This window comes from Rhinatrema bivittatum, chromosome 14, assembly GCF_901001135.1.
Source record: "Rhinatrema bivittatum chromosome 14, aRhiBiv1.1, whole genome shotgun sequence".
Taxonomy (NCBI): Eukaryota; Metazoa; Chordata; class Amphibia; order Gymnophiona; family Rhinatrematidae; genus Rhinatrema; species Rhinatrema bivittatum.
This window is the reverse complement of record NC_042628.1, coordinates 28,798,692-28,812,570: the sequence shown is the minus strand read 5'-3', so window position 1 is coordinate 28,812,570 and position 13,879 is coordinate 28,798,692. Positions and strand designations below refer to the sequence as shown.

Genomic DNA, 13,879 nt, shown 5'->3' with positions numbered 1-13,879 from the left:
AATACGTTGCATTCGTGGGGGTTCGCCATACGTGTTGGAACCCCAGGAATGCAACGAATAGGGACCTATACATTGCGGATTGCGCATTTGTTCAAAACGAATGCACATCCCTAGTACTCTGTGATCCCTAGCACTTTCAGTGTTGCTCTGGCAGCATCCCTGGATGCCTAAGCTATCCTGGACAGTAACGCTGATAGCTTAGGCTTCCAGCACTGCTGCCAGAGCAATGCTGGAGGTGCCCGCGATTGCAGCGTACTGTGATCCCAGCACTAGAAATGGACTTGAGGTTCTAGCAGGTGCTGGGAGGGTGGAAGGATTAGTATTGGGGTGAGGGGAGGAGGCCTTATTTCTACCATGGAGAGGATGGGAAGCGGGAAATGTTGGGGGAGGGGTGGGTTCAGCCATTAGGGCCCTTTAAAATTTACAGGGACCAGGAGGCCTGCAGTCAAGATATTTTTTTAACACACAAGAGTGCCATTTAACCAGATATATTTTGAAAATATTCAATTAAATGGCAGGTAATCCAGCCACATGAGGCATGCTAACTTCTCTGGATCTAGTTGAAAATTGACTTAGTTAGCCGGATAACTTTACAGCATCCTGGTATGCCCCTGGAATGCCTCTTATTTTACCTGGCTAGATTCTATCTGGATAATGAATGACTTATATGGCAAAAATCTAGCTGGATAAGTGACTCAGTATTCAAATTCTTGCCATTTTGCCTGATAACTCATGAGTAACCAGACTAAATGCTTTGAATTTGGACCTCTTAGGGGGTCATTTTCCAAAGTGATCGCACACAAAAAGGGACTTTTCGTGTGCGATCACTAAATTGGGGCGGAGTCTGCACCAGAAGAGGAGGAGTAGGGGTGGACTCCGCAATGACTTCACTGTCGGTGAAATGGTAAGGGCCCTTTTTGCTGTCACTAGTGCGCCCAATAGCGCCACTTTTATGATGGCGCTATTGGGCGCAAAAGCCGGCAACGATTGCACCACGGAGGTGTGATCGCTGCCGGCTTTCGCAGGCCCGCTCCCCCGCCCCCGACCTCCATTACCACGTGATTCAGGAAGCCGCGGTAGCTTAGAAAATCTAGGCCTTAATTTGCCAGCTTATGCTAAACCGGTACATAGCATACTATTGGCCTCATTAGTCATTAGCAAGCTCTTATAGTAAGGCCCTCTGAGCAGAAGTTACATTTAAAATACTAAAAGAATGCTTTAAATTTAACTTCTGTTCATTGGGCTGTAGTAAGTTGCTAGCACTCCTATGTGTCTTGCTAGCAGTTTAGTACTAGGGGAAGGCCATGTCCTCAGCTTTCTTCAAAAGTACCTTTGAAAAAATAAATCCCTGTCTGCCCCCAAGCCCCACTCCTATGTGCCCAAAAATAAGCACATGCCGCTCACTCCCATTGTAGCCAGTAAATACCCCCACCCGCAATCCCCACCTAATACTCCCCTAGCATACAAATAAAGAACCAACTTTACCTGATCCCCTTCCCACCTCAGATGTGCCCAAAAAATAAACCCCATTATTCCCAGTAGTTCCTGACATCGTATTATATACAAAAAACATCCTCCTACTCTAATCAACAAAAACACCCACATATCCCTACCTTTGATTTCCTTCCCACACCAATCAGCCAAAGGATCCCCGCCCCCAATTTCCCTCTCACTTGATCTGCAAAATAACATGCACCTTACCCCAAAATCCTCTCTCACATCCCAATCGGAAAAAAAAGTCACATACTCCTACTTCTGATCCCCCTTCCATCCTGATCAGCAAAATTATATATATATATATATATATATATATATCCACTCTCCTGATCCCCTCCTACCTCAGAGTAGCCAAAAAATAAACATCCCCATGTGTCTGATGCCCACTCCCCCCTAATGGGAGGGAACGTCCCTAACCACCTACCTATCCTCTCTCCATTTTCCTCCTCTCCTCCCTGACCCCTTCATCGCACCCTAACTCAGCTAATTTTTTTTTTGTTTTGGAACTTACATCATCTGAAGAGCTGAAGTAAATTCTGCATGTTGGCTGGCTGCCAGTGCGTGCCTTACCGGGATAGCCCCTGCCCTACCCTGGCCCACCACTTTTCAGACAGTCGGCACTCCCGCGCATTCCGGGAGATATGCATGGGGCCGGGCCGCTCTGAAAATGCGCTCGGTGCACGCGTGGCCCGGCAACGTGTGTATCTCTTGGGATTTCTGCATGCCAGGATTTGAAAATTAACCCTTAAGTGCGTAAACGTATGTGTGCATGTCATGTTCACAACTGGATTGTGTGAAAGTGTTCCCAAGGGCAGGACTGGGATGGAGTTTTCACTTAGATGCATACTTTTAAATTTTGAAAAGAATGCATGAAAGTTTCCATGTGAAATGAATGTGCTCTAGATAGCAGGTTTGAGTTATGTGGGTACTTTTGGCGGGGTAATTTTTAAAGCGAACATATGCACATAAATGCCCTTTGAAAATTGATATGCAGATTGGCCACATAAGTGACCCATTATGTTACAAAATTACCCTCCCTGTGTGTAAGAAAGATAGTGTATTAAATATGTATATCTAGCCAGTCAGTAATATCGCATCTATTTTAATATTTTCTTTGGAATTAAGGAGCAATACAACTAAAATTCAGCCAATTAAAATAGAAATCACATTTAATCTCTGTTTGGCTTATCCTGCATAAATGATCAATATTTTGTGGAAATAAATTATCCTTATGTCTAGATATATATATATATATATATAACATCTACCACACATGATATCTAGTCTTTTATCATGTCTTTGTAAATGACTGGTTAATATGAAGATTTATGAATCTAGATAAAATTTGAGCTTAGCTGCTTACATGCATAAATCTTGTCAATGGTCCTTTGCATACCCATGTTTATTTCTGCATAATTTATCAAATTGGATACTCTCTTTTTTTATGTTCTTTGAATGTCACATTATAAAGGCAAATACATTTTCAATGTGCATTTTTTGTACCTCTGGTACACCAGAGAAACTGGTGGTTCAAATCAGCTCTTGGTTGAATGAGACCCAATGATTGTTGGTTAACAATTATTTTATTTTATGTAAAATACTTTGATGAATGACAATGCAATATGTAAAAGCAATTGTCCTGTTCTCTGCGGCTTAACTGTAATATCTGCAATGATATATTTGGTTCCCTTCAGCATGACCCAAATAGGCATCCATCTATAATGCTATTTATTTTTGTATTATACTGCAGTTGAACATCCCTAATCATGAATATTTTCATTCCCTCTCTTTTTATTTCATTTTCTTATATCCTACACCATTGTGCAACTTTTTTTGTATTTAGAATTTCAACTAACTTTATTGAGGGCTACCAGCCCTCACCATAATTCAGATCTTGACAAGGTTGGGTGTCATGTGTTTGAGTTCCAGTCAGAGGATCGCATACATATAAAGAACCAAGTAAAACTTTCAGGAATTCTTACACAGCGCTGCTTTGGATTTTGACTATAGTGATGCATAACCCATCTCTGGCTTATTAGTTGCAATCTATATCAAAAAGGTAGTAACTTAGCAGAAGCTTTCAGAAAGGTCAATAGCATCAAAATCTAAACTGATATTTCTTGAGACAGTCTAAACATCAACAGTTATGTTTTGTGGTTGTCACCCATAAACCACAATTCAGATATGGTAGGTAGAGTACTGCACTGTTGCCTGTAACATATTCTTTCAATTACAAAAAGTTAGATTTCTGTAACCAACTCATGACGTTACCACTCATGGATAGAGAGATGTGAAAATATTCACTGTCAAAAGAAGGCTTTTGCCTTTGATGTAAAATCTGTAAAAAAAAAAATTAAAATTAAAAACCGTAAGTTTCTTTTTCTAACATTTTTATCCTAGCATTGAATATTTTTGCCATTGGTCAACCAATCACTAAAGGGAAAAATGTATGCATTAAAATCTATGGTGAATCATTTCACAAATTTACAAATGAGAGGGAATAATCACAGAAACATTAGCAAGTTGAGCAATTTACTTTTAGGTTTCATAGAATAAATACTAACAGACATCTGGGATTTAGGTCCAGATTTACTAAGCTATTTTTTTTTCAATAACACATAGAGGGTAATTTTGCAATATCACGGATAATGTACACAGTAAATACATACATAAGTTATACATATTTTTTCAAAGCAAACTTAAGCGCATAAGCTTGCTTTGAAAATTATACCTAAGAACGAGCAGAAACTTACCTGTACAAAGTTACACTTGATCTTTGCGGAGCATAACCTGAGTAGGTTAATGTATGCATGCATAAATCCCAATTTTGCTCCCCAGAATAACATAGTTTTTTTGTGCACATGAAAGCATGCATGAAATCAGGTTATGTACATAAAAGTACCTTGTGCAATATTCATAACAAAACCATTTATGAACACACACACCCTGGCTTTATCTGCAGAAATAACTTTGAAAATGACCCTCATAGAATATTACCCCAGAGGTATTTTTGTGGCTGTTTTATCCATGAAATGACCTGTTAGAAATGTGCCTGCTCAATATCCAAGTACAGGGTGTTCTACATGCATATAAGTTTACCTAGACTGAATAGAAATATTCCCAGGGCAGAGCTGGAGAGGGGAGTGCACTTATGTGCATATTTTTCCATTTCCCTAAACATTTCCGTTAATTATAGCAGGTGTATTTATGTGTGGATAGCTTTGGTGTGATACTTTTCAAAGCAATCTTACATGCATAAGTTTGCTTTGAAAATTGATGTCATTTTTGCAGGTATTTGTTGTAAAATGTATGTTTTACCTACAGAAATGGCCCTTACGTTAGGCACCTAGTTCTTTCGAATATTAGCAAGCTAATCACTTGGAATGGGGAAATTTGCCTTGTAGGATCTTCCTTCTGTAGTTGGAACATTATTTTCCCTTATCTAGAGGAGCCCTTGACTCAAGATTTTGGTTGAACATAGGGAGTTCCCCTCACTCTTGGCTAAATTAGTCAAAGCCTCCTGAGGTTAACCAGCCATTCTAGAAGTTAGCATCTCCTACTGATTCAATACGTTTTTATCTTATTGAGAAGGGTGTCCAAAATGATAAAGGGAATGGAACAGCTCCCCTATGATGAAAGAAAGAGGTTAGGATTTTTCAGCTTGGAGAAGAGACGGCTGTGGGGAGATATGATAGAGGTGTTTAAAATCCTGAGAGGTCTAGAACGGGTTAATGTGAATCAGTTATTTACTCTTTCGGATATTAGAAAGACTAGGGGGCACTCCATGAAGTTAGCATGTGGCACATTTAAAACTAATCGGAGAAAGTTCTTTTTCACTCAACGCACAATTAAACTCTGGAATTTGTTTAGTGGTTAGTGCAGTTAGTGTAGCTGTGTTTAAAAAAGGATTGGATAAGTTCTTGGAGGAGAAGTCCATTACCTGCTATTAATTAAGTTGACTTAGAAAATAGCCACTGCTTTTACTAGCAAACGTAGCATGGAATAGACTTAGTTTTTGGGTACTTGCCAGGTTCTTATGGCCTGGATTGGCCACTGTTGGAGACAGGATGCTGGGCTTGATGGACCGTTGGTCTGACCCAGTATGGTATGTTCTTAAGTGAAAAGTTTACAACAAGTCTAGGCTCTTCTAATACATGAGTTTCTTCATGGAGATTCAATGAAGAAATAGGATTAGTAATCAGGATAGTTTGATTTGTCTCAACTCCATTTATAAAAAATGTGTGTAGTTTAGTTTAGCCTTCACAACGGTTTACAAGTTAAAAACACAAGAAATACATTGTTTTGTTAAGATAGTAACAGCTAAAAACTACATAAAAGAGGAAAATTAAATAAATTAGCTGTTAGAGTAAAAGATAAAATCAAATAAAAACACATCTAAAACAAAATATCTAAAATAAAAAATCAAATGTTTATTATGTATGTAACATAACTGTCTCCTTCCAATAATGAAATTTTCTGATGTACTAGGTGTGAAATCATCATTAGATTTTACAAATGTTGGGATCCCAATTTTATAGCATATCCCTTAGAGCTGAAGTCTACACATTAGTCTGCTTTGGAAATTTACATGTACATGAGAAACCTTACATGGCATACAAGTACATATTTATGCCTACATCAAAGCTGGTATAAATGTTCATGCATACATTTGCATGCATACTTTCAATTTTAGAATGTATCATTCAAATTTTAAAAGGCTTGAGCATGTAAACTTCGGAGGTTATGTGTGTAGTTGGGCCTTGCGCATGGTGCGCACATTTTCGGAAGAGTCCAGTCACGCTCATAACCCCTGTTACATGCCGAAGTGATGGGCCTTTCAAAAGGGGCTGGCTGGGACAGTGCCATTAGATGCTGTCTGGGGGAAGCTCATGCTGGCAGCTGACTGGTGCATGGAAGATACTTCTGCTCCAGAGGAGTGGACTGGGAGGGGACAGGAAAAAAGGCCGATCGAGTCACCAAGCATAATTTGAAAATTCCTTCCCCCCCCCCCCCCCTGTGCACGGGAGTTGCGGGCCACCCACACATGTGGATGTTAAAATCTGGCACGTATGTGTGCGGAGGCATCGCATTTTATAACATGCACGCAGTGACACTCACATATTATTAAATCAGTGAGTTTGTGTGTACGTGTGGGTCTTAAAATTGACCCCATGTGCATAAATGGTTTCTCTGCCCTAACTTCATCCCCAGAATGCCTTTTTCAAATATGCATTGGTGGGGGGAGAAGTCAAGATGGTGGCGTGCACTGTTCATTCACTCTGAGGCTGGATTAGTGCCAGGATGCCTCCCAAGAGGAAAGGTAGACTGAGAATTTTCCCCACCAACTATAGGATTTTGTACTTTAGAAGTGTTTGTGAGCCTTTCATCCAAGTTAAAGGGGAGACATATTACCAATGTTGGCCAGCTTGAAGAAGAGATGGACCAGTCCAGGGAGGAATTTTCATTGAGTCCCCCTGAGCAACAGCCTACGAGTCAACCTAAGGTGCCTGAGTCTTTGGTTCTGGTGATTGTGCTTAATGGTGATGTGTTTAGACTTCCAGCGAGAGGGGCTGGTGCTCAGAGTGGAATGCCGTGGGAACAGCAAGTGAATGTTGAAGCAATAGAAGGCTTGCCAGTAGGAGGTTCTTTGCTTGAGAAAGCAAGTCTGAGTGGCATTCGCCTACTCCAGGAATTTCTGAGCAAGCTGACTGTCTCTTCTCATTAAACCCTCGGAGGTAACATTAGAGAGTATATGGAATGAATGGACTGCACAATTTCAAATCCTGCCATGGATGTTCCTTTAGTATTGAAAGCTGTGTCTGACCTCTGCAAGACTCAATCTGATATTTCTTAGAAACTGAGAAGGAAAGTGGAAGAGCTGGGAAGAGAAGTTCAAGTAATTAAGCAGATGAAGATGATTCAAGATAATAATTTGCTTCAAAAGAAAATGGGAGAATTGGAAAATCAGGCTAGCTGTTTGAACCTGCGTTTTTGAACTTCTCCAAAGTTCCTGGTTTGACAGCGAGAGGATTTTTGAAGAAATATTTCATCAAAAACTTTAGCTGTGCAGAAGTTGTGTCCCCCGCCCCTCCTGGCATGAGGTGGGGGGAGCAGGGCAGGTGGGGAACCTTTAAGGCAGCACCATTTCTGCGGATAGTTTAGATCTTTCACAATTTTGCAGAGCTCGCTGCAGTTAGTATCAGAGAGAAGGACTTTATTAGCCTCATTTGTGTTTGATTAGGATTTGGATTTGTTGTAGAAATTGTTTTTTTTCAGAAAAATTGAGTTTTGTTTTATGGGCAAATAATTTTGGTATACCCAGATGAATCTAAAGTAACTCAAGAGCAGAGAAAAGGTTTCTTTTCGATGCACCAAGAGACTTTGAACTTTAGTATTTCCTTTTGGTATTTCCTTTTTGCTGAGATATCCTTGTTAACGTATCATTAAACATGCTGGGATTAGATAACAGTTCTTTGCCCCTGATCATTTTTTCCTTGATCAAAAGAAACTTGCCACTCTACCCTCTGAATCTTTCAATGATGGTTCACCTATCATATTAATGCCTTTTCCTTTTGTGCATAATTTGTTTATATAAAATTCTCTTCTTGTTTATTTTTATCCTTCCCCATTATTGTTTGCTAATGGGAGCTGATTTTTTTCCTCTTAATTGGAAAGTGTCCTAAAGATCAAAATCAAAGAACATATAGAAAGACATGGTTTAATGGAACATAGTCAGCATGGATTTAGCCAAGGGAAGTCTTGCCTCACAAATCATCCCCAGCAGCTTCTTCAGGAGGCAAAATTTAAGAAGAAAGCTTTCTGATAAGATATGATGATATTAAAGTAATAGATGTACTACTCAATAGCATACTCTATTGGAAGAACTCACATAACTTCCAATCACAGATGACTGTTGTTCCTTGCCTCCATGTTGACTCTTCAATCCACTTTCTAACAGTATGCTGTACCAACAACCCTGTTTTTCAAACTCGTTGAGGTCATTAGTCTCCATGCTGCCTTTCCAACCGTCAACCACTACGTCATACCTTGTCGGCTACAGTTCAAAGACGCCAAATTCTTGCCCTTCATAGTATGTGTCACTCCTCTTGTCTTCAAACTGAAAGCATTTCTTCCGAGGTTCTTAATGTAAGTAAAAACAGATGTGGTTTCAAGCAATATCAACATGCAAACAAATTGGCAAGCATAGTGCTTATCTTTAGAAAAGGAGGAATATCCTGGGAAAGTTGCAGAAATTAAGCATACTTAGACTAAAGGAAATCGAAAGGTGCCTTTCATTAGTCCCAGATATACAGGGGAAGAAACTGAGGGTTTATAAGAATGATAACGATTGGTGGTTGTTCATCCCCATATAGGATAGGATAAAAAGTAATGTAATTAAATTGCAGCAGAGAGAGATCTGGCTTAAATTTGTTTTTTTTTAACAGTATTTCTTGTGAACTATGAAAAGTGCTGGATTGACAGTACTAGAAAACAAAGCACTCCATATTTTCTGGAAAAAGGTACATCATATGCAGTGGCAGTGCAAGCTTCCTCAAACTTCCCTGTCAAAATGCCTGAATAACACTTTTGTGGGACCATATCTAAGAGTGAGAGGATAATTCAGCATTCTTGCCTGTTTAGTTCTTGGCCTCCTTCCTGAGACTAGTAACAGCTGCCCAGTAGTTCAAAATTATAATAATTTTTAGCAATGTAGTCATCAGGACCATCAACTCATTTCACATAACTCACACAACTTAGTTTTCAAATGGCAATGACTCTGTCTTTACTGGATTCAATCTGAGAAATGTAAACCTGTACCAAAGTGAAAACATGTAAACCTGTACCATACCACTAAGTCAATCTATCTCCAAAGAAAGTGCTTACTATTAGAGTAGTTAAGTAAATGACCAGATTATCTAGAAATGTAATAGAAATTCACCCTTGGAAGTTTTAGCATAGACCAACATTTGTCTGAGAAAATTTAAATACAATGGACCCAATATTCCGTGCCATTTAGCCAGTTACGTTCAGACTTAGACAGTTAAGTGGTATCATTTGAATATCCAGGCATGGTGAGCAGCTGCCACTTAGCTGGCTAACCTTTTATTCTGCTGAAACTATAGCCAGCTAACGGGCCGATACAGTAAAGTCTGCGGAGAGAGTGGCGAACGCCCGCTCTCCTGGCGTGTGCACAGGTCACTCGCCTGTGCGTGTGATTCTGTATTTAAATTAGGTGGTGCGGTAGAAACGGGCAAAAGGAGTGGTGGCTGACAGCGGGTTTGACAGCCGACGCTCAATTTTGCCGGCGTCGGTTCTTGAGCCCGCTGACAGCCACAGGCTCAGAAACCAGACGCCGGCAAACTTGAGCATCCGGTTTTCGGCCCGACAGCCGTCGGCCCATTTTAATTTTTTTTTCTTTTTTTTTACTTTTTTTACTCTTCGGGACCTCCGACTTAATATCACCATGATATTAAGTTGGAGGGTGCACAGAAAAGCAGTTTTTACTGCTTTTCTGTGCACTTTCCTGGTGCTGGCGCCTACCTTTGGGTAGGCGGTAATTTCTTAAAGTAAAATGTGCGGCTTGGCTGCACATTTTACTTTCTGAATCATGCAGGCATACCTGATAGGGCCATCAACATGCATTTGTATGTAGAGGGCACTATTAGGTGCCGCGGGTTGGACGCGCGGTTTCTGCCCCTTACTGAATAAGGGGTAAGGGAAAATGCGCATCCAAGAGCAGGTTAACAGTGTGCTCCATCAGAGTGCACTGTACTGTATCGGCTTGTAAGTAAGGGATGGAGCGGAAGCTTTCCAGGGCAAAGTCATTTGTCTAGCTAACTTACCTCATCATTCATCAAAAAAAGTTAATAATGCATTTAAGAAAAATTTAAAAACATGGCTCTTTAAAAAAGCCTTCACTAAAGAGTATGGAAGGTAGAGAATGAAAATACAGGGTAATGCAGATGAGAATGAATTTACTCAATCCTACATTTAAGAAGTAATATCTCAAAGCGATAGTAACTCAATAATATACCTGAACTTGACCAACATTACTCAAATAATGATTTTATTTATGAAATTGTAACCGAACTTTATTGGCACCTGTTAGAATGTACGATATCCTACATTTACGGTACTTACCTTAGTCTATGTGCCTATTTGTAAACCGTTGCGATGGTATATAACTTAGCGACGGTATAGAAAAGTTTTTAAATAAATAAATGTTTAGGGAAATTTGAAAGTTACCACAGGGTAAACTTTGTGCACCATGTAATAAGTCCTATTTTTTGGAGAGAGAGAGCTTCCCCCCGCACCACCCATGGATACCCTAGAAGAAACAATGGCTTAATTTATTTTTTGATCATGATCGGTTAATGTGTCCTTTTGTAAGAAATAGTATTTTGTTCTAAGGTTACATTGTTATGGTTTTTACTTTTATTTTATTCTTTGTACATTGTTTTGTTTTATTGTTTTATTGTATCGCCTACCTGAGTTCTCTGTAAACCGGCATGATGTGCTGCACGAATGTCGGTAAATAAAAGTTAATAAATAAATAAAATAATAAATAAATAAAAAAAACCCTACCTACATGGTCCTCCTTATAGTTAAGTATTTATATCTCTATAGGAGGGCCACCTAATAGGTTGAGGTGAGGTGTTAGTGGTGGTTTAGGGTTTAGGGACAAGTTTTGCATGTAGAATGAGACATACGAGCAGCACTGTACACCTTGGTGAAGATTTGACAACATTTAGAATGAAGAAAGTCTCACAAAGATGAAATTTCTACTATGCTCTCTCACCCTAGCTTTACTGTACCATCATGCTGGGGTGAGAGAACATAGTAGAAATTTCATCTTTGTGAGACTTTCCTCACTCCAAATGATGTCAAATCTTCATCAAGGTGTACTGTGCTGTTCGTATGTCTCATTTACATGTGAAACTGGCCCCTAAACAACACCCACTAACATCTCACCTCGACCTAATAGGTGGCCCACCTATAGAGATATAAATAGGTGCACCCAAAGGCTCTCTCTCTCTCTCCCTCCCTCTCACCCAGAAATGGCCAAAACACAGTTCCAAAAATTAATCACGAATTGTGTTATGGCCATTTTGCACATAGCACACAGCTTAATGCCAGGGAAAAAGGTGTAGTTATTTCTTGCGTTAAAACCATGCAACATGGCCCCTAACTTAACTGAAACCCACTATACTTTTTGCATGTGATTGATAACGCATTAACGCCATAACATATTTTAGGGCATGATCCAGTTAGTTGGATAATCGGCGATGTTCAACATTATTCAGCATAGTTAGATGGATGTGTAGGATTGCTATTCAGCTATAAAGTTAGCTGCATAAACTTAGCTGGCTAACTATAAGATAGTTGAGTATATTCAGTGGCTTGGCCATGTCACTGAATAGCTCGGCCAAGTTAGCCAGATAATTGTATCCAACTTATGCAGCTGGATAACAGCTGAATAGGGCCATAATGCATGTGATAAAGCTTTAGAAAATAACCCCCTAAGCGAGAAGCAGGTCCTTGGCCTTCTAGGGCGGAGTCATGTGTCTGGCTAACTTAGCCGACTGATTTTTATCATTATCTAGCTTAGGACCAGACTCATAAAGGCTTTTCTACCATTTTGTGTCATTAGGAAAAACCCTTAGTGAATCAGGTACTTAGCCAGATAAGTGTAGAACAGATATTCAGCTGTCCCAAAGTTAGCTGGATAAACTTATCCAGCTAACTATATGATAGCAGAGTATATTCAGTGGCACAGCTGCCTCTTGGAATATCTCAGCAAAGTTAGCCAAATAAATGTATCTGGCTAACTTATGCAGCCGGATTGTGGCTGAATATTGGGCCCCAGTAAATTCTGCTTAGGTCTAGAAGAATTGGCCATGTGAACTCTTGGGTTCCCTACCAATCCTACATTTGTTTGAATTTATGAAATTGCCATATGCTATTTCCATTGTAGTAAGAGCTCTAGGGATTTAGTTATTTTTCATTGTTTGAAACACAGGCTATGCACACTAGGATATCATTGGATTACTATATAATTTAACAGTTTGCAATAATTAGTATTACAGTAATGAACTTTAAATTCCTGTTTTTAATTGGAATGTTTTTAGAGCTATGGGAGCTAGGAACTGCCTTGCTGAATGAACTTATCACAATATTCCAGCAGGTGCAGGCAGTTCAAAGTATCTTAGCTTATTTACACTTACAGCACAACTGAGTGTTCAACAATTTAACCAAAAGGTTAGTATTTGGCTGTACGGCACTCAAGAAGTTACTTATATTTAGGTAGCCACAACCCTTGGCACAAAGAGCTTAGCTTAACAGTAAAACTCCTGTCCTCAATTCCCAGTAAGTAGGATTTTTTTACATTACTCTTCCACATCGGAAATGTAACACCTTATCCCACTGTATTAATAATAAACATGATTTAGTTGGTAGAGTTTTGCTCCCATATCAATATCCACAAAAAAAATGTCTTAGCGCATCATGTCCTTTGATTTATGATGACTTGAATAGTCAAATCCAATTTTAAAGATCTGGAGCTCACAGCAGTGACTGCTGTTTTAAGTTTCCAATTTGATTTGAAGTTTTGCTTAGTATTTTTATACGTTTTGTGTAGAATTTTAGAAAGAGACACATGCAACAAACTAACAGGGTCATTCTTCAAAACGCGATGGGCCGTTAATGAGTGCGTTAGGGCGTTATCACGCGTGATAACGCCCTAACACACGCAATAACTACCACATCACGACGTTAACATTTAAATGAGGGAAAGGGGAGAGGTTAGAGTGGGGTTAAAAAATGTTGATGCCGGTACCGCTGTGGGTGATAATGTTTTACATATTATCGCCAGCAGTCGCACCAGAATTAACTATACCTTTCTCAGTGGCGCTATGGGGGCAATAGTGTGCAGCACGGCTGCAACTGTGGCGGGTGAAAATGTACCGCTGTGATGCCAGCTACCTGCTCTCTATCGCCCCTTGCCCCCTTTTTTTTCCATGACTCATCTTTCCACCATAAATAAATATAGCGGAATGATGAATCCAGGGTTACTGAAGCAAAAAGGGCAATGTGCAGAAAACCAAATTGTCAGTAGTGTGCGTAAAGTTAAATGTGTTTCTTTGATGTACAATAAACACATTTCATCACTGTATTGGTTTTTTTGTGAGCACTTCTAATCATTGTCCATGATTCGGGCCCATGCCTCAAACTGTACTGTAATTTCTGTATGTAATCGTGTAAATTCTGTTTTACTTTTTATACTGTCTGTTGGTTGTATTCTTCACATGTTTTAACCACGCCTTTTTGCTGTAGATCATAATGAAGAGAGCTAACTAAAAGCATATATTTCCATGATATCTAT

At 39.5% G+C, this 13,879-nt stretch overlaps 1 protein-coding gene across 13 annotated transcripts in view; it reads left to right on the top strand.

The window, feature by feature from the left end:
* Window positions 1–13,879, top strand: part of RBFOX1 (RNA binding fox-1 homolog 1) — a 499,409-nt gene that overhangs the window by 426,548 nt on the left and 58,982 nt on the right. The window lies entirely within an intron of this gene.